General features: G+C 32.0%; 1 protein-coding gene across 3 annotated transcripts in view; it reads right to left on the reverse strand.

The window, feature by feature from the left end:
* The window catches only part of LOC118200243 (uncharacterized), a 45,142-nt gene extending 32,296 nt beyond the window's left edge, over positions 1–12,846 (reverse strand). For 2 of the 3 annotated variants that reach the window (XM_085808986.1, XM_085808984.1), the window contains exon 1: positions 12,582–12,717. The gene's annotated coding sequence lies outside the window, so the exon portion shown is untranslated. Of the gene's footprint in view, positions 1–12,581 lie in introns of all 3 variants that reach the window. The other variant, XM_085808985.1, reaches the window with a different exon arrangement.
* Between the last annotated feature and the right edge of the window lie 1,383 nt (positions 12,847–14,229).

Raw genomic sequence — 14,229 nt, forward strand, 5'->3', positions numbered from 1 at the left:
GGATTATCATAATTTTTCTTGTTACATGGCCATTGTTTATCCGTTTTCAGAGTCAGGAATTGCGATTTTTTTTTTTTACCTAGATTTCATAACTTTGAAAATAACTGCTGTCCCAAATATTAATAATTTTTTTCACAATGCGAGGAAAAAAGTAAATTATACTAACTTTATAAAAATTAAACCAGCTTATACAGAATTAATTGAGTTTACATTAAACCATAACAAACTTCTTATGATTATATTATGATGTCATGCTTATAGTTTGTGTGTGTGATTATGGCAAAGCCTCAAGGGTTATCTGCCTAAGGGGAGGGATGCCTTCGTGGAGCACTTTCTAAGGGGAACTGGCTCTTATACACACTACACATGGTGAAAACCATGAAAATGCCCATGCAGCCAGCCCGTTCGCGGGATTCGAACCTCGGACCGAACTACCAGTGTTCAGCGACTTTACTGCTCGGCCGCTGGTGGGCACTGTCATGCTTATAAATAACTGGCGTTAAATCGCACTGTCGATAACAATGTATACACATTAATAGTATTATGTGTTCTATAATGGCGTTATATATTTCTCACTAAATTGTTTGGAAGAAAAATGTTTCAAAAATTTTAAAATATTCTGGGTTACTTCCCATTGACCATTGGAAAATCCCATCGACCATTTTTACCTATAAAAGAAAACACGCCAAACTACACAATTTTTCATGAAAAATGGAAAAGTCGTCTTTAAACACGCTGGGTTTGGTGTAAGCTTGATTACACGTAGGCTGTAATTTTCACAAAAAAAAAAAAAAAAAAAAAAAAAAAAAAAAAAAAGATATTGGCAATTTTGTGAAATTAAGTCAAGTGAAAAATTTCTGGTATTTTATTATTGTTTGAGGTGGAAAAAAAGTATTTCGCGAGACTCATATTTTCTCGCAAAAATTAAAACTTAACGAAAATTATTGCTTTTACAGTATATTTATTTAATAAAAAATAATGATAATTTTTAATGAAAAATTAAATATAAATAAATAATATAATAAATTTGAAAGAAAAATAAGAATAGAACATTTTCTCTTGTATTTAGTAAGTTTTTTTTTTGGGGGGGGGGTTGACGTGATTAGACAGTCTCTTGCGGCCGATGGTATTTTCCGTAAGTACCTATTCTGGTTACTTGAGCTTTTTGGGTATCTGAATGTCAGACCAGTTGGGCTTTTGCTGTTCTAGCACAACCACTTTAGTAGAAACTGTCAAAATTCCTCTCTTTTGGATTAAAGATAGGAAAACAGGTTAGAGTAGATTTAAGGGCGCCCCTTGGATTATCGCCAAGTTGCTGTTTCATTTGTGGTAACCTGAGAAGTTAAATGTTATGGAAACCCTATTATACAACGTAATTGGTTGCATGATTGCCATCAATTTGAATCATGGGAAAAGATTTGGAAAGTTTGTGTTGGATTTTGGATAACTACGCAGTTATTTTGCGGTTTACACAGTAAAACGGTTGAATGTGATAAGATTAATTTGAAGTTTCTGTACATTTAGAAGGAAAGGGAATAAAGCATTAATTGATTAGTGTGTAAATGAAGGTTTACTTAGCAGACATTATTAAGTGTCCTGTTTGTAGGAAGGAAATGTGTATGGGCGAATGTTGGACGATACCGACACTATGGAGAATATTTTTGTGAATTTATGTGGCGGCGCCAGTATACAGATTCTAGTTCGAATAATTTTAAGAAGTTTTTGGATGCTGTTAAGAAATTTTGTTTGACTGAAGACACGTAAATTCATAAATATGGCAAGTGGTAGTTCCTTTGTGTAGTGCTAAGATGAATTTTCTTTGTTATTTCATAGCTTGATTTAAAATGTAATTTATTAAGATTAGATATATTTTGTTGACTGCTCTTTTGAATTTGTAAGTGAATATAGATCAATGTGTACATGGACAAAGTCGAGGAAGTGCGCAATGCCTAGTTTGTGCAATTCTCCGATTTTTTTTAAGTGAAAACAGGTAGATGTGTACATGGCTACAGAGTTTGTGCAATTCTTTGACTTGTTATTTTGGATTTGTGTAGTGGCGATTTTTTTCACCAAAAATCGCTGCTACACAAAGCCAAAATAACTAGCCAAAGAACTGCACAAACTGTGTGTCTATGCACCGCGAAAAATCGCCAAAGGGCACCCGTAAATATATTTTTGCTGGATTACACACTTAGCACATTTTAAGTTTATTGAAACTTATGCAGTATTTACGTTTTAACGAAAGAAAATGTGCATGGTGAATTTCCTTGATTCAAAGCAAATTCGGTAACGGTTAAAGCTAAAGAATTGTTTCCCCATGCAAAAGAAATGGCAAAAAATTAACAAGATTTAAGATAATGACACTGTTAACTAGGTAATAAATTCAGATGAACTATATTCAGATATATATCAAATGACTAATGATAAAATCATTGAGGATTTTGATCTTGACAGCGGCTCAGAGCTCATTTAAAATTTGGCTTTAAGAGAAAACAAATCTGAAAATTTTAAAACAACAAAGCTCTAGTAACAAGTTAGTAATTATTAGTTATTAACTGATTAAGAAATAATGAGTCTATGTAGCACAAAATCATTCGTAGGCTATATGTGCCAGACGCAAGACATGTGATCCTAGCATAAAATGCTTAAACATAATGAAATACTCAGAAGATGAATACAAATAAAACATAGCTATAATCGCAAAACATGAAATTATTGAAATGCATAGCGGTAAAAAACAATGAATTCTTTTAAAACCAGATCACATTAGATAATAAATACCAGTATCTCTTAATATTTAAATTAAAACTGAACTTTATTTTTTTGATTACACAGTTAAGAAGTACATCTAAACTATTAAAATACTTCTGACAAAGACTCTTAAAATGTGGACATTTAGTTTAAATATGATATAGTAATACTTGAACACATCATTTTGAGCACAAAGGCTAGTTCTTGGCTTTCAGAAGATTATTACGAGTTACATGGAAGTAATGGGCTCAAAGACAAGGATTTCTTTCTTTCGGTTTCTATTAGCTTCAACATTGTTCTTAGGGTTTTATGCTTCTCTGCTTGTTATTCACTTGCAAGTCAAAAAATCACTGCCATTTACTCAGTATCTTCTGCTTAATGATAATGCTTTATCTTTGGAAAGGCAAGTCAACTAGACAGTTCAACCACAGACTTTGTCACAATATCTACCAATTCATTTTCCTTTATCTCTTCATGTTCGGGAACCCAGCAGATCTTTAATTTAAATTTAGTTTTAAAAACACAACAAACTCTAGATTCTGCATATCAAATAAAACTTCTAGCGCACTAAATGTGCCAGCAAAAATTATAAATTTTTAATGACATAACTCAGAGGTGATCAGAAGTGCATAATATATAGCAGTTTTGACAACAGCACTCGACAAGCATCATGGAAACATCTGCCCTCCATGTGGTCACCAGTTACAAATGCTGTCCCAATGTAACCAGGTGCTTTTAACCCATCTGTATATATGTTACGGTAAAAGTAATAAATTCGGTGATTATACATAATCACCACTAAATTTGGTAAATATGATAAATTATTTCGTATTTTTCAAATTTATCAGTTAGTTTATAAAATCCCCAACTCATAACGGGGAATGTGATAAAAGTCACTAATTTTACGAAAATTCTATTTCATATTTATAAAATCCCCAACTCATAATGGGGAATGTGATAAAAGTCCCTAACTTTACGAAAATTCGTTCAGTTTGCGCAACTGCTTGGCTTCTATTAACATGTGACAACCACGTGATTTCAGAAGTAGTTCTCATTTAGTTCCATGTAGACGTTTTTTCGCTACCCTCTCGTAAAAAATAAAACATTGAATAATGGCTGGTATGCTTGAGCGTTTTAATTCCAAATTACTTAATATTAAGGATACTAAGAAAACAGTGGTTTTCTGACGAAAGCTATGATGATTTGTTAAAAAAGTGAATAATAGTAAAAACAAAAGTAGTGGGAAAAAAGCGGAAGATTATCAGAGACTAAAAAGATATGATGTAATGAAAGTAGGCAATGCTGAAAAACTTACCTTTCCCATAAGTGAAGACAGCTCCAATGTTAGATTTTATGTGTACTTTGAAGAAATTTTTACCATAATTCATGAGGTAAACTTATCAATAGGCCATGGTGGTAAAAACAGGATGTTAAAAGAACTTCCCAAAAAAAAAAAAAAAAAAAAAGGTACAAAAACATTACTTATGATTTACTTAAATTTGTATGAAAGTTGTCCCCCCCCCCGAAAAAAAAAAAACCCAAGGTACCTAAGAAAGGACTTGTTGTTAGGCCAATGGTCTTTCAAGAGATGAACTCAAGATGCCAGGTGGACCTAAGCGACATGCAGTCGCAACCAGATAATGACTGTTTATATTTGTCTATCAAGACCACTTGACAAAGTTCGTACAGTTGCGTGCCCTAAAAAGCAAACGTGCAGAAGAGGTTGCACTGGTAAAAGTATAGTTTAGGGTACCCCTTGGCGATTTTCGACATGGATACCGTTTTTGTGCAATTCTTTGACTCGTTATTTTGGCTTGCAAAGCGGCAATTTTTGCGCCAAAAATCGCCGCTACACAAAGACAAAATAACAAGACAAATAATTGCACAAACTCGGTATCCATGTACACATCGACTTATTTTCACTTAAATAAAAATCCCCGAATTGCACAAAAATGGCATTGCTCACTCCTTTGATTTTATCCATGTACATGTCGACCTATTTTCACTTAAAAAAATCCCCGAATTGCACAAAAATGGCATTGTGCACTCCCTTTACTTTGTCCATGTACACTTTGATATATTTTCACTTAAAAAGTCAAAGGAGCACCAAATCCTACAATATAGGCAAACAAAAAATACATAATCTCAATAAAATACATTTTAAACGAAACAATAAAATAACATAAAAAAGGAAAAACATGTTATACATTTAAGCACTACCAAAAACAAATATTTACCATGATTTTCGAGTTCGTTTCCTGCTGGTAAAGTTAGTGACACAGTGAAATTACGAATACCAGACATTGACAGAGCAAAAAGTGATCCCCGAAATTCATTAGCGGTGATATAAGAAGTTCAAAATGAAGAGTTTTATCAGTTAGGAACGACACAAGGAAGACTTTCACAGTTGTATACCAGAAATCAATTCACAATTTGTGAAGAAAAATTTATTTTGCTTGACGATGTTCCAGATCTAGCAATATCACTTCGAGAATGCGTTAGAAAGACATCTCTATCTGGAGGTCAGGAATATCAACGATGTGTTTGTAAGGGACAATGTGAGTCTGATAAGTGCAAATGTAAAAAATCTGGCAAACTTTGTAATTCTAAATGTCATAATAGTCTAATATGGGCTAATCTTTAGAATATGGTAACAGGTAGTTTGGCGACATTTTGGTAAGGCGATAAAGGTTACTAGCTAGGACTTTAGCAGTGTACATGGATAAAGTCAAGAGTGTGCGCAATGCCATTTTTGTGCAATTCTTAAAAATGTGGCAAGCAGTTTGCGATTCTGCACTTTCTCCCAATTTTGCACCTAATCTTCGTCATGATTAAGCACTTTTGTTCCATAAAAGTTCTAGCATAAGCATAATTCGGCTAGCAGATTGTTGGAAAAAAATGTTGAGTTAAAAAAAATGCCTTTACTTTGTGAAAACAAAATGGCGTGCAAACAAAAACTAGCAGGTTGCTGTAGCAGAGTTGGTCGCCAAATTTTCGCCAAGTTACCATAATCCAAAGATTAACCCTAATATGCTTAAATAAGTAAACTTAAAATATTTAGTAATTCGTAGTAATAGCATTTAACGTTATTTGAAAAAAATGTTTTTTTTCCTCCTCTAGAATATGGGCTTAGTTTGTTTTTTTATATGTAACTGCAGTTTGTTTATGTGCAAATCTTTTGTACAAGCTCATGCAAATTGCATTTATTCATTTCACAACACCTGTCAGGCCCTCATTCAAATTTCGTTCAGGCTAAATAAATGTATATGACCTAAAATAACCATTTATTGACTTTTTAATTGTAAAATATAAAATACTGTAATTCGTCGTCTCTTATGCTATATTGTCCAACCAAAAAATATCTTTCAGAGTAGTAAGTACTCAACAACAACAACAACAACAACAACAACAACAACAACAACAACAACAACAACAAAAAAAAAAAAAAAAAAAAAAAAAAAAAAAAAAACTATTCTAATGGCCCAACAAGTCATGATATTTATCACATTTACCATTACAAGTTGGATATTTCCCAAATTTAGTGGTGATTATGATAAGTGCAAATGTAAAAAATCTGGCAAGCTTTGTAATTCTGAAAGTCTAATATGTCTAAAGAAGTAAACTTACATGTAATTGCAAATAAATGATTCCCCCCCCCATAGAGTATGGGTTTGGTTTGTTTTCACAAAATAATCTGAATTTATTACCTTCTCAATTACGAGTTGGGGATTTTATAAACTAACTGGTAAATTTGATAAATATGAAATAATTTATCATATTTACCAAATTCAGTGGTGAATCAGTGATTATGTATAATCATTGGTAATTTTATATAATCACCGATTTATCATTTTTACTGTAACATATACAGTAATATAACTGTTATAACAAACATTCTCTACCTTTTTTTTTGCCCCATGCAGCCCTTTAATTACTGCTAGAAGTTCATTCTCTTAGTCTTGTTTCCAAAACATGGAAAATACATATACATTTGGGTAGAGTAGACTTTAAGGTACCCCTTGTATTATTCTTTAGAAGTTGTTGTTTGATTTATCGCCAAGTTGTTGTTTCATTTATGGTAGCCTGAGTAGTTGAATGTTATGGAAACCCTATTGTGACGTAATCGGGTGCATGATTCTGGGAAATTTTGAATAATGGGATGTTCTGTAAGCGTTTTTGTGGTGTGTGTTAAAACCGTTTAGATGGATTTGAATGGGTTTGTAGGAAGAAAGGTTCAGATGGTCACTATGTGAAGCGTTTGATCAGAAAAAGTACCTGGTTTGAAGAAAGTCATTTGAGTATGATTGATATTTTGATTTTTACGTGGTTCTGGGTGTATGAAGTGAACTCGAAAATCATGGTAAGTGAATATCTGCTTTTGGTAGTGCTTAAATGTATAACATGCTTTTTTCTTTTTTATGTTATTTTATTGTTTGGTTTCAAATGTATTTTATTGAGATTATGCTTTTTTTTTTTTTTTGCCTATATTGTAGAATTTGGTGCTCCTTTGACTTTTTAAGTGAAAATATATTGATATGTACATGGACAAAGTAAAGAGAGTGCGCAATGCAAGTTTGTGCAATTCTGGGATTTTTTTTTAAGTGAAAACAGGTCGATGTGTACATGGATAAAGTTAAAAGAGTGCGCAACTTACCTAATCTTCATTACGTGGCACGCACACTTCCACTATTTCACACAAAATGAAGCTTAATACAAAATAATATAGTACTACAGTTTTTCGAAATTCCTCCCCCCCTTACTCCGATTAAAGAACTGTAATTCGTCCATTAATGTCACATGACATATCTCATGATCTCTCATTTCCCTCACACAAAATAATGCGTAATCGGAACAGTACTTCTCACATTATTACCAAAGTCCTAGGTAGTAACCTTTATCGCCTCCAAAATATCGCCAAACTACCAGTTACCATATTCCAAAGATCAGCCGAAAAAAGCAGTGTACATGGATATAGTGAAGAGTGTGCGCAATGCCATTTTTGTGCAATTGTGGGATTTCTTTTAAGTAAAAATAAGTCGACGTGTACATAGTTTAGTTATATTTTAATTAAATGATAGTTATTTTGTGAATTTTATGTTTGTAGCAATTTGGTATACGTTTCAGTTGAAGTAAATGTGCATGGAAATAATTTAAATATTTGACACTAAGTATTTGTAACCATTTTTAATGTTTGCGGTATAAATTCGTTGGTGACATATATAATATAATAGATCATTTAGAGGTAAAAGTTTTTGGATATTTTATTTATTTTATACGTGGAAATGTTCATCCTTGGAAAGGGTATATACTTTTTCGCGATCAGGTAATTTCATATATGTGCTTTTTACCGAGTTTAAAGATTCACAAAATTTTCCTGCATTTTCGTGCAAATTTTTGTAATTTATGAGAAAATAGCAGTGTAGATGGATAAAGTCAAGAGTGTGCGCAATGCCATTTTGTGCAATTCTGGTATGTTTTTTAAGTAAAAATAAGTCGACGTGTACATGGTTACTGTGTATATGCGATTCTGAAAAACGCGGCAAGGAGTTTGCGATTCTGCACTTTTTCCCAATTTTGCAGTTAATATTTGTCATGATTAAGCAGTTTTGTTCCATATAATTTCTAGGATAAGTGTAATTCGAATAGCAGATTGTTGGAAAAAGTGTTCAGTAAATAAAAAGAAAAGAAACATGTCTTTACTTCGTGAAGACAAAATGGGGGCAAAAAAAAAAAAAAATAGAGGGTTGCTGTAGCAGAGTTGGTCGCCAAATTTTTGCCAAAAAATCGCCAAGTTACCATAATCCAAAAATTAACCAATTTTTTTACATGGTACTTGCATATTATCCTATCGGCCTTTGGTTGAAATTTCAAGAACAGTCACGAATTGGCCCTCGTTACTGTGGGATTCTAAAGCACCCAGTTATCCGTAATTCGTGCTAAATCATACTGCTTGGCCGGTCAATGGATTAATACATAAGTACCTTTTATATTCATAAACCAAATACTGAACAGCTAATAAAAGGCCGACTACAATCCTCCCCCAATTAAGGACCCCCGTGCAATATTTATGCTTATACTCAATAAAAGGTTGTTTATGTACAATCCTGCTATTGTTTCTTTTGTCATGATGATAAAAAACATCAAGGAGTTTAATTTGCACATATTCTTAAGTATGAGATGGAGGAAAAATAAAAATATGCCCTCAAACTAGAACAATCTGAAATTTCAAACCTTCTAACTGTATTTATGAATATGATTAGTCAGTACTAATTAACTGTAGACTTTACTAAATAGAGTGAATAACCTTTACACAAGGTTACTCACTCTACTTATGTAAAGAAAAGTGAAATGTGAATAGAAATGTGAAACGTACGACATTCGTAGAGAATTAAAATGCTAGAATAAAATTTGCTTGCAGTAACAATATTTTGTGCAGCAGTGTAACTGAAAATAATCCCATTCACGTTCAGTTTTGAGAAAAATATTTTAAGTGCTTCTAGCAGCAAAATAAAAAAGTGACAATTCAAATTTCAAACTTTGCTGAATAATACGATAGGTAGACCAAAAATTGCATTCAACACAAAAACTTGAAATGGTTTTCTGTAATTTGCATTAAATGAAAACTAAAAAAATATGGGCTGATCTTTGGAATATGGTAACTGGTAGTTAGGCGACATTTTGGAGGCGATAAAGGTTACTACCTAGGACTTTGGTAATAATGTGAGCAGTACTCAGTTCCGATTACGCATTATTTTGTGTGAGGGAAATGAGAGATCATGAGATATATCATGTGATATTAATGGACAAATTACAGTTCTTTAATCGGAAAAAGGGAGGGGGAATTTGGAAAAATATCTGTGGCAGTATATTATTTTGTATCAAGCTTCATTGTGTGTTGTGTGAAGTTTTGTTGAATAATTTTCGGATTGTATGGCGCTGTCTAATATTATTTTAAAGATCCGGAAACAGGTGCACATACCAATACAATAGAGGGCACGTGGAGTGCTATAAAAAGCGCCATTACGAGGCATTGTGATAAAATACAGCACGTAATCTTACGTGCTAATAGCGGCATAAAGTGGAACATGGAACAACATTGTGATAAAGAGAATTTTGCTTTTTATTTAGCGAAGGAAGTGTGGAGGAAAAATTTGCAGAAAAAATCGTTCAATAATTTTATTGAATCAATAATAAAAGTGTATCCACCATGTAAGCAAGGTTCTGAAGAAGATTAAGTAAGTTAGTATTTTTAATTATTTGAGGATATTATTTTTATGCATTGTTCTAAATGTAAGGTGGAAGTAAAGTAATTTGATATTATTGGGAAAATTGTTATTAGCAATGATTTAGTTTAAAGTAATTAGGATTGTAAGCTAATTTTTATTAATTTGATGTATGTGCTTATTTATATTTTAAGTAGTGTTTTGAATTTAATTATATTTTAATTAAATGATAGTTATTTTGTGAATTATATGTTTGTAGAATTTGTTTACGAGGGGAAGTAAACGTGCATGGAAATAATTTAAATATTTGACACTAAGTATTTGTAACCATTTGTAATGTTTGCGGTATGAATTAGTTGGTGACGTTTGTAATATAATAGATAATGTAGAGGTAAAAGTTTTTGCATATTTTATTTATTTTATACGTGGAAATGTTCATATTTGGAAAGGGTATATACTTTTTCACGATCAGGTAATTTCATATATGTTCTTTTTACCTGGTTTAAAGATTCAGAAAATTGTCATGCATTTTCGTGAATTTTTTCCAATTTATGAGAAAAAAGCAGTGTACATGGATATAGTGAAGAGCGTGCGCAATGCCATTTTTGTGCAATTCTGGGATGTTTTTTTAAGTAAAAATAAGTCAACGTGTACATGGTTTAGTGATATTTTAATTAAATGATAATTATTTTGTGAATTTTATGTTTGTAGGAATTTGGTATACATTTCAGTTGAAGTAAACTTGTATGTAAATAATTTAAATATTTGACACTATGTATTTGTAACCATTTGTAATGTTTGCGGTATGAATTCGTTGGTGACGTTTATAATATAATAGATAATTTAGAGGTAAAATTTTTTGGATATTTTATTTATTTTATATGTGGAAATGTTCATCCTTGGAAAGGGTATATACTTTTTCGCGGTCAGGTAATTTCATATATGTGCTTTTTACCGAGTTTAAAGATTCACAGAATTTTTTTGCATTTTCGTGCAAATTTTTGTAATTTATGAGAAAATAGCAGTGTAGATGGATAAAGTTAAGAGTGTGTGCAATGCCATTTTTGTGCAATTCTGGGATGTTTTTTTAAATAAAAATAAGTCGATGTGTACATGGTTTATGTGTATGTGTTATTCTGAAAAACGCGCAAGGAGTTTGCTATTGTGCACTTTTTCCCAATTTTGCAGTGAATATTTGTCATGATTAAGCAGTTGTGTTAGATAAAATTTCTAGCATAAGTGTAATTCGGCTAGTAGATTATTGGAAAAAGTGTTGAGTAAATAAAAAGAAAAGAAACATGTCTTTACTTCGTGAAGACAAAATAGCGGCGGAAAAAAAAAAAAAAAAAAATAGAGGTTTGCTGTAGCAGAGTTGGTCGCCAAAAAATCGCTAAGTTACCATAATCCAAAGATCAACCAAAATATGAATTATATGGTAAATAAATAATGACATGAAAAAAAATCTACACTGACTGAAAGGTTAAAAAAAAAAAAAAAAAAAAAAAAAAAAATCAGTAAACTGTACATGTATTAAAATACAGAAAAAAATTTTAAAACTCAAATAAACAAATATAATAAATGCTTAAACTTTACCAAATAAATACTGCACAACAAAAAAAGTGAGGCAACTAAACTAGTATTAAATTCTCTAAAAAGTACTTATTTTACATACAGGCAAACAAAATAATGAATTTTATGTAACAGAATAAATACATGAAAAGCATATTTCTCTCACATAGGTCTATAAAACTTTCTGAATTTTTATCTATAAGATTTACTACTAGTTAAAAGAAGAGAATTATACAGAACTTTTAAAGTTACCATATTCAGTTCATACCACTGGTTTGCAAACCCTTATGCAGACAGCCCATTCTATTGCGAGCTTTCAGAATGATATAACAATGTTTTCTAGCTTTGCCAATTAGCCATTTCCTGACCCTCTTAAAAAAGAATTTTAAAAAAGGAGAGGAGTCATCCATTTAAAACATTTTAAAAATGAAAACTAAACTGCATTCAAATTCAGACAGGCCTTTCTAGTTTGGTGCATGCATATATAAAGCTCTTGCAATTTTTTAATGTTTTTTTCCAGCTCAGTTTAACTGGAAATTTAAAATATACTATTAGCAGAAAATCTTATTTTTAAGTTGAAAAATGCCAAACACATTTTTTTATTATACAGAATACAGATCCCCCCTTTTTTTTGTATTTAAACAAAAACTATAGGCTAGTAACTGCATAAATACAAATATGCTTCATTTGATAAGTTATTAAAGAATGGTTAAGCATAAGTGAATATTAAATGTCGATAAAAATTATTCATTGGTAAAAACTATAGCCTGAAACAGAAGTTCAAAAATGGAAATTCCAAACATTAAACTAAGATTTAATCATCTAAAGCAGAACGTCTGATGGTTAAGCATTCGCTTACAAAAATATTTAAAGAATGCCGGCAGTTAAATTCAAAAAGAAATATAACTATAGTTTTTCTTAAGGAAGACTCAGGAAATATTTATGCATACTAAAATTTTTAAGTATAATTTTTCAAACAAATAACAAGAGGTCTGAAATAAGAAGTATTTTGCTGAAATACATGAAAGGAATTTATACCTATTTTAAAAATTCGCAACTCTCCACCTAACAAGTAGCTTACTTTACATACAAAAAGGCTATTCTTCACAAATAATTAAAATGCATATTAAACCGATAAAACATACAATACGTAACTAAAAATCCATTACCAGAAAACATCCACCAAACGTACATTTACCAAATTTCGTAATTTCCGCTACTATTTTGAATCTTTTCATTTCATTTCACTTTAGGTTTAAAAAAGAAAAAAAACTGAATCTGCATGATGCGGGTTGCCAGATGCTGATTTCCCCCTGATCTAAATTTATTAAATTCCTTAATCTTTTAAATAACATAAAATCTCAGAGAATTTCACATACTTTTTAACGTCTAAATTTGATCACATTATCAAATATTAAACTATGGTAATTTTAATTAACAAATTACTACAGCGCAGTTTCATGCAGATAAAATTTTTAAAAATATTATACCAAGCGTAAAAGCCTGTTGTGAAAATAATGACAGGGTTATGCAAGGCATCTCTAAACTGTGTAAACTTTGAGATAAAGTAGAGAACATCAGTATGAGCCATATTTTCACAGGAATATATGAATCTGTATGCTGGCGCTCATGGTCGGCATTAGTGATTCGGAGGGTATTCAGAAACTACTTGAAACTGTGGTCGCACTTATTGAAAAAATTCAGAATGCAAAATCTCCAGTCGAGAAATTACGGGCCGATTTAAAGCAGCGCAGAAACTCATTAACTTCGTTGAAAATGGGAGTTAATCGAGTGACGACCTGCATAGCTTTTCCGACGCCTACTACTCGAGCGATCATAGCCCAGCGGTAAACAGCAGAGCAGGTTTTCTCCGTACATTGAGATCGTGAGTTCAATCGACCACCTTTTTAATTTTAAACTTTCTGCGCCTGCAAGCACTTTTTAATTTCGTTTCTCCATCACTAAATTCGAATTGCATGACTTAAAAGTCACTATTTATTTTTTCGCCTACGGGTGTGGTGTTAATTGAAATTTAACGCCTATCAAAATCGTGGAAACAACCTTGTATTTAGCGTAAGTATAATGAAACACTCAATCGATTTCGAGGGCAGCTAAAGGTCCCTCCTCATCAGGAGAAAGAAATACCTAGAAAGAAGAAAATAAAGGAGAAGGAATCTCATAAACACGCGGCCCTTATCAGCACTGCACGTGGTTATAACTGACTTTTTTATTTAGAGTTGCACTGGCCGCCTACTTTTACTGAGCCAGGCTATCTGATCAAGCATAAAGGACAAGAAAAATTAGCGAAGTTAAAATAGGGAGCGAGGGGCAAATGCACCTTCACGCTCAAAATCTGAACTTCAAATAATGGAAAGCAACCACTGAACGGATTTTTATACCCTCTGGTAGTACCAAACGCGAGGAGGTAACGCCATCTATCGGCAAAAATAACTGAATTAAGATAGTAGAATTTTAAAGGCATTGGGAAGGACTGGATTGGACTTCAAATTATTAACTAAACCTGCTAAATCTTTGTGAATGTGAAAAGTCTCAAGAAAATCCAATTCACCTATGGAAGAAGCCTTTTGGATAATTTTTGCAGACCCAAAGTCAAAATTATGGTTAAATGTCCAACTATGATACGCTATTGAAGACTTGTTAATTTCGCCTTTTCTGAATAAGATTC

The sequence above is a fragment of the Stegodyphus dumicola genome, chromosome X2 (assembly GCF_044657685.1).
Source record: "Stegodyphus dumicola isolate Sdum_Otavi_A_Nest chromosome X2, ASM4465768v1".
Lineage (NCBI taxonomy): Eukaryota > Metazoa > Arthropoda > Arachnida > Araneae > Eresidae > Stegodyphus > Stegodyphus dumicola.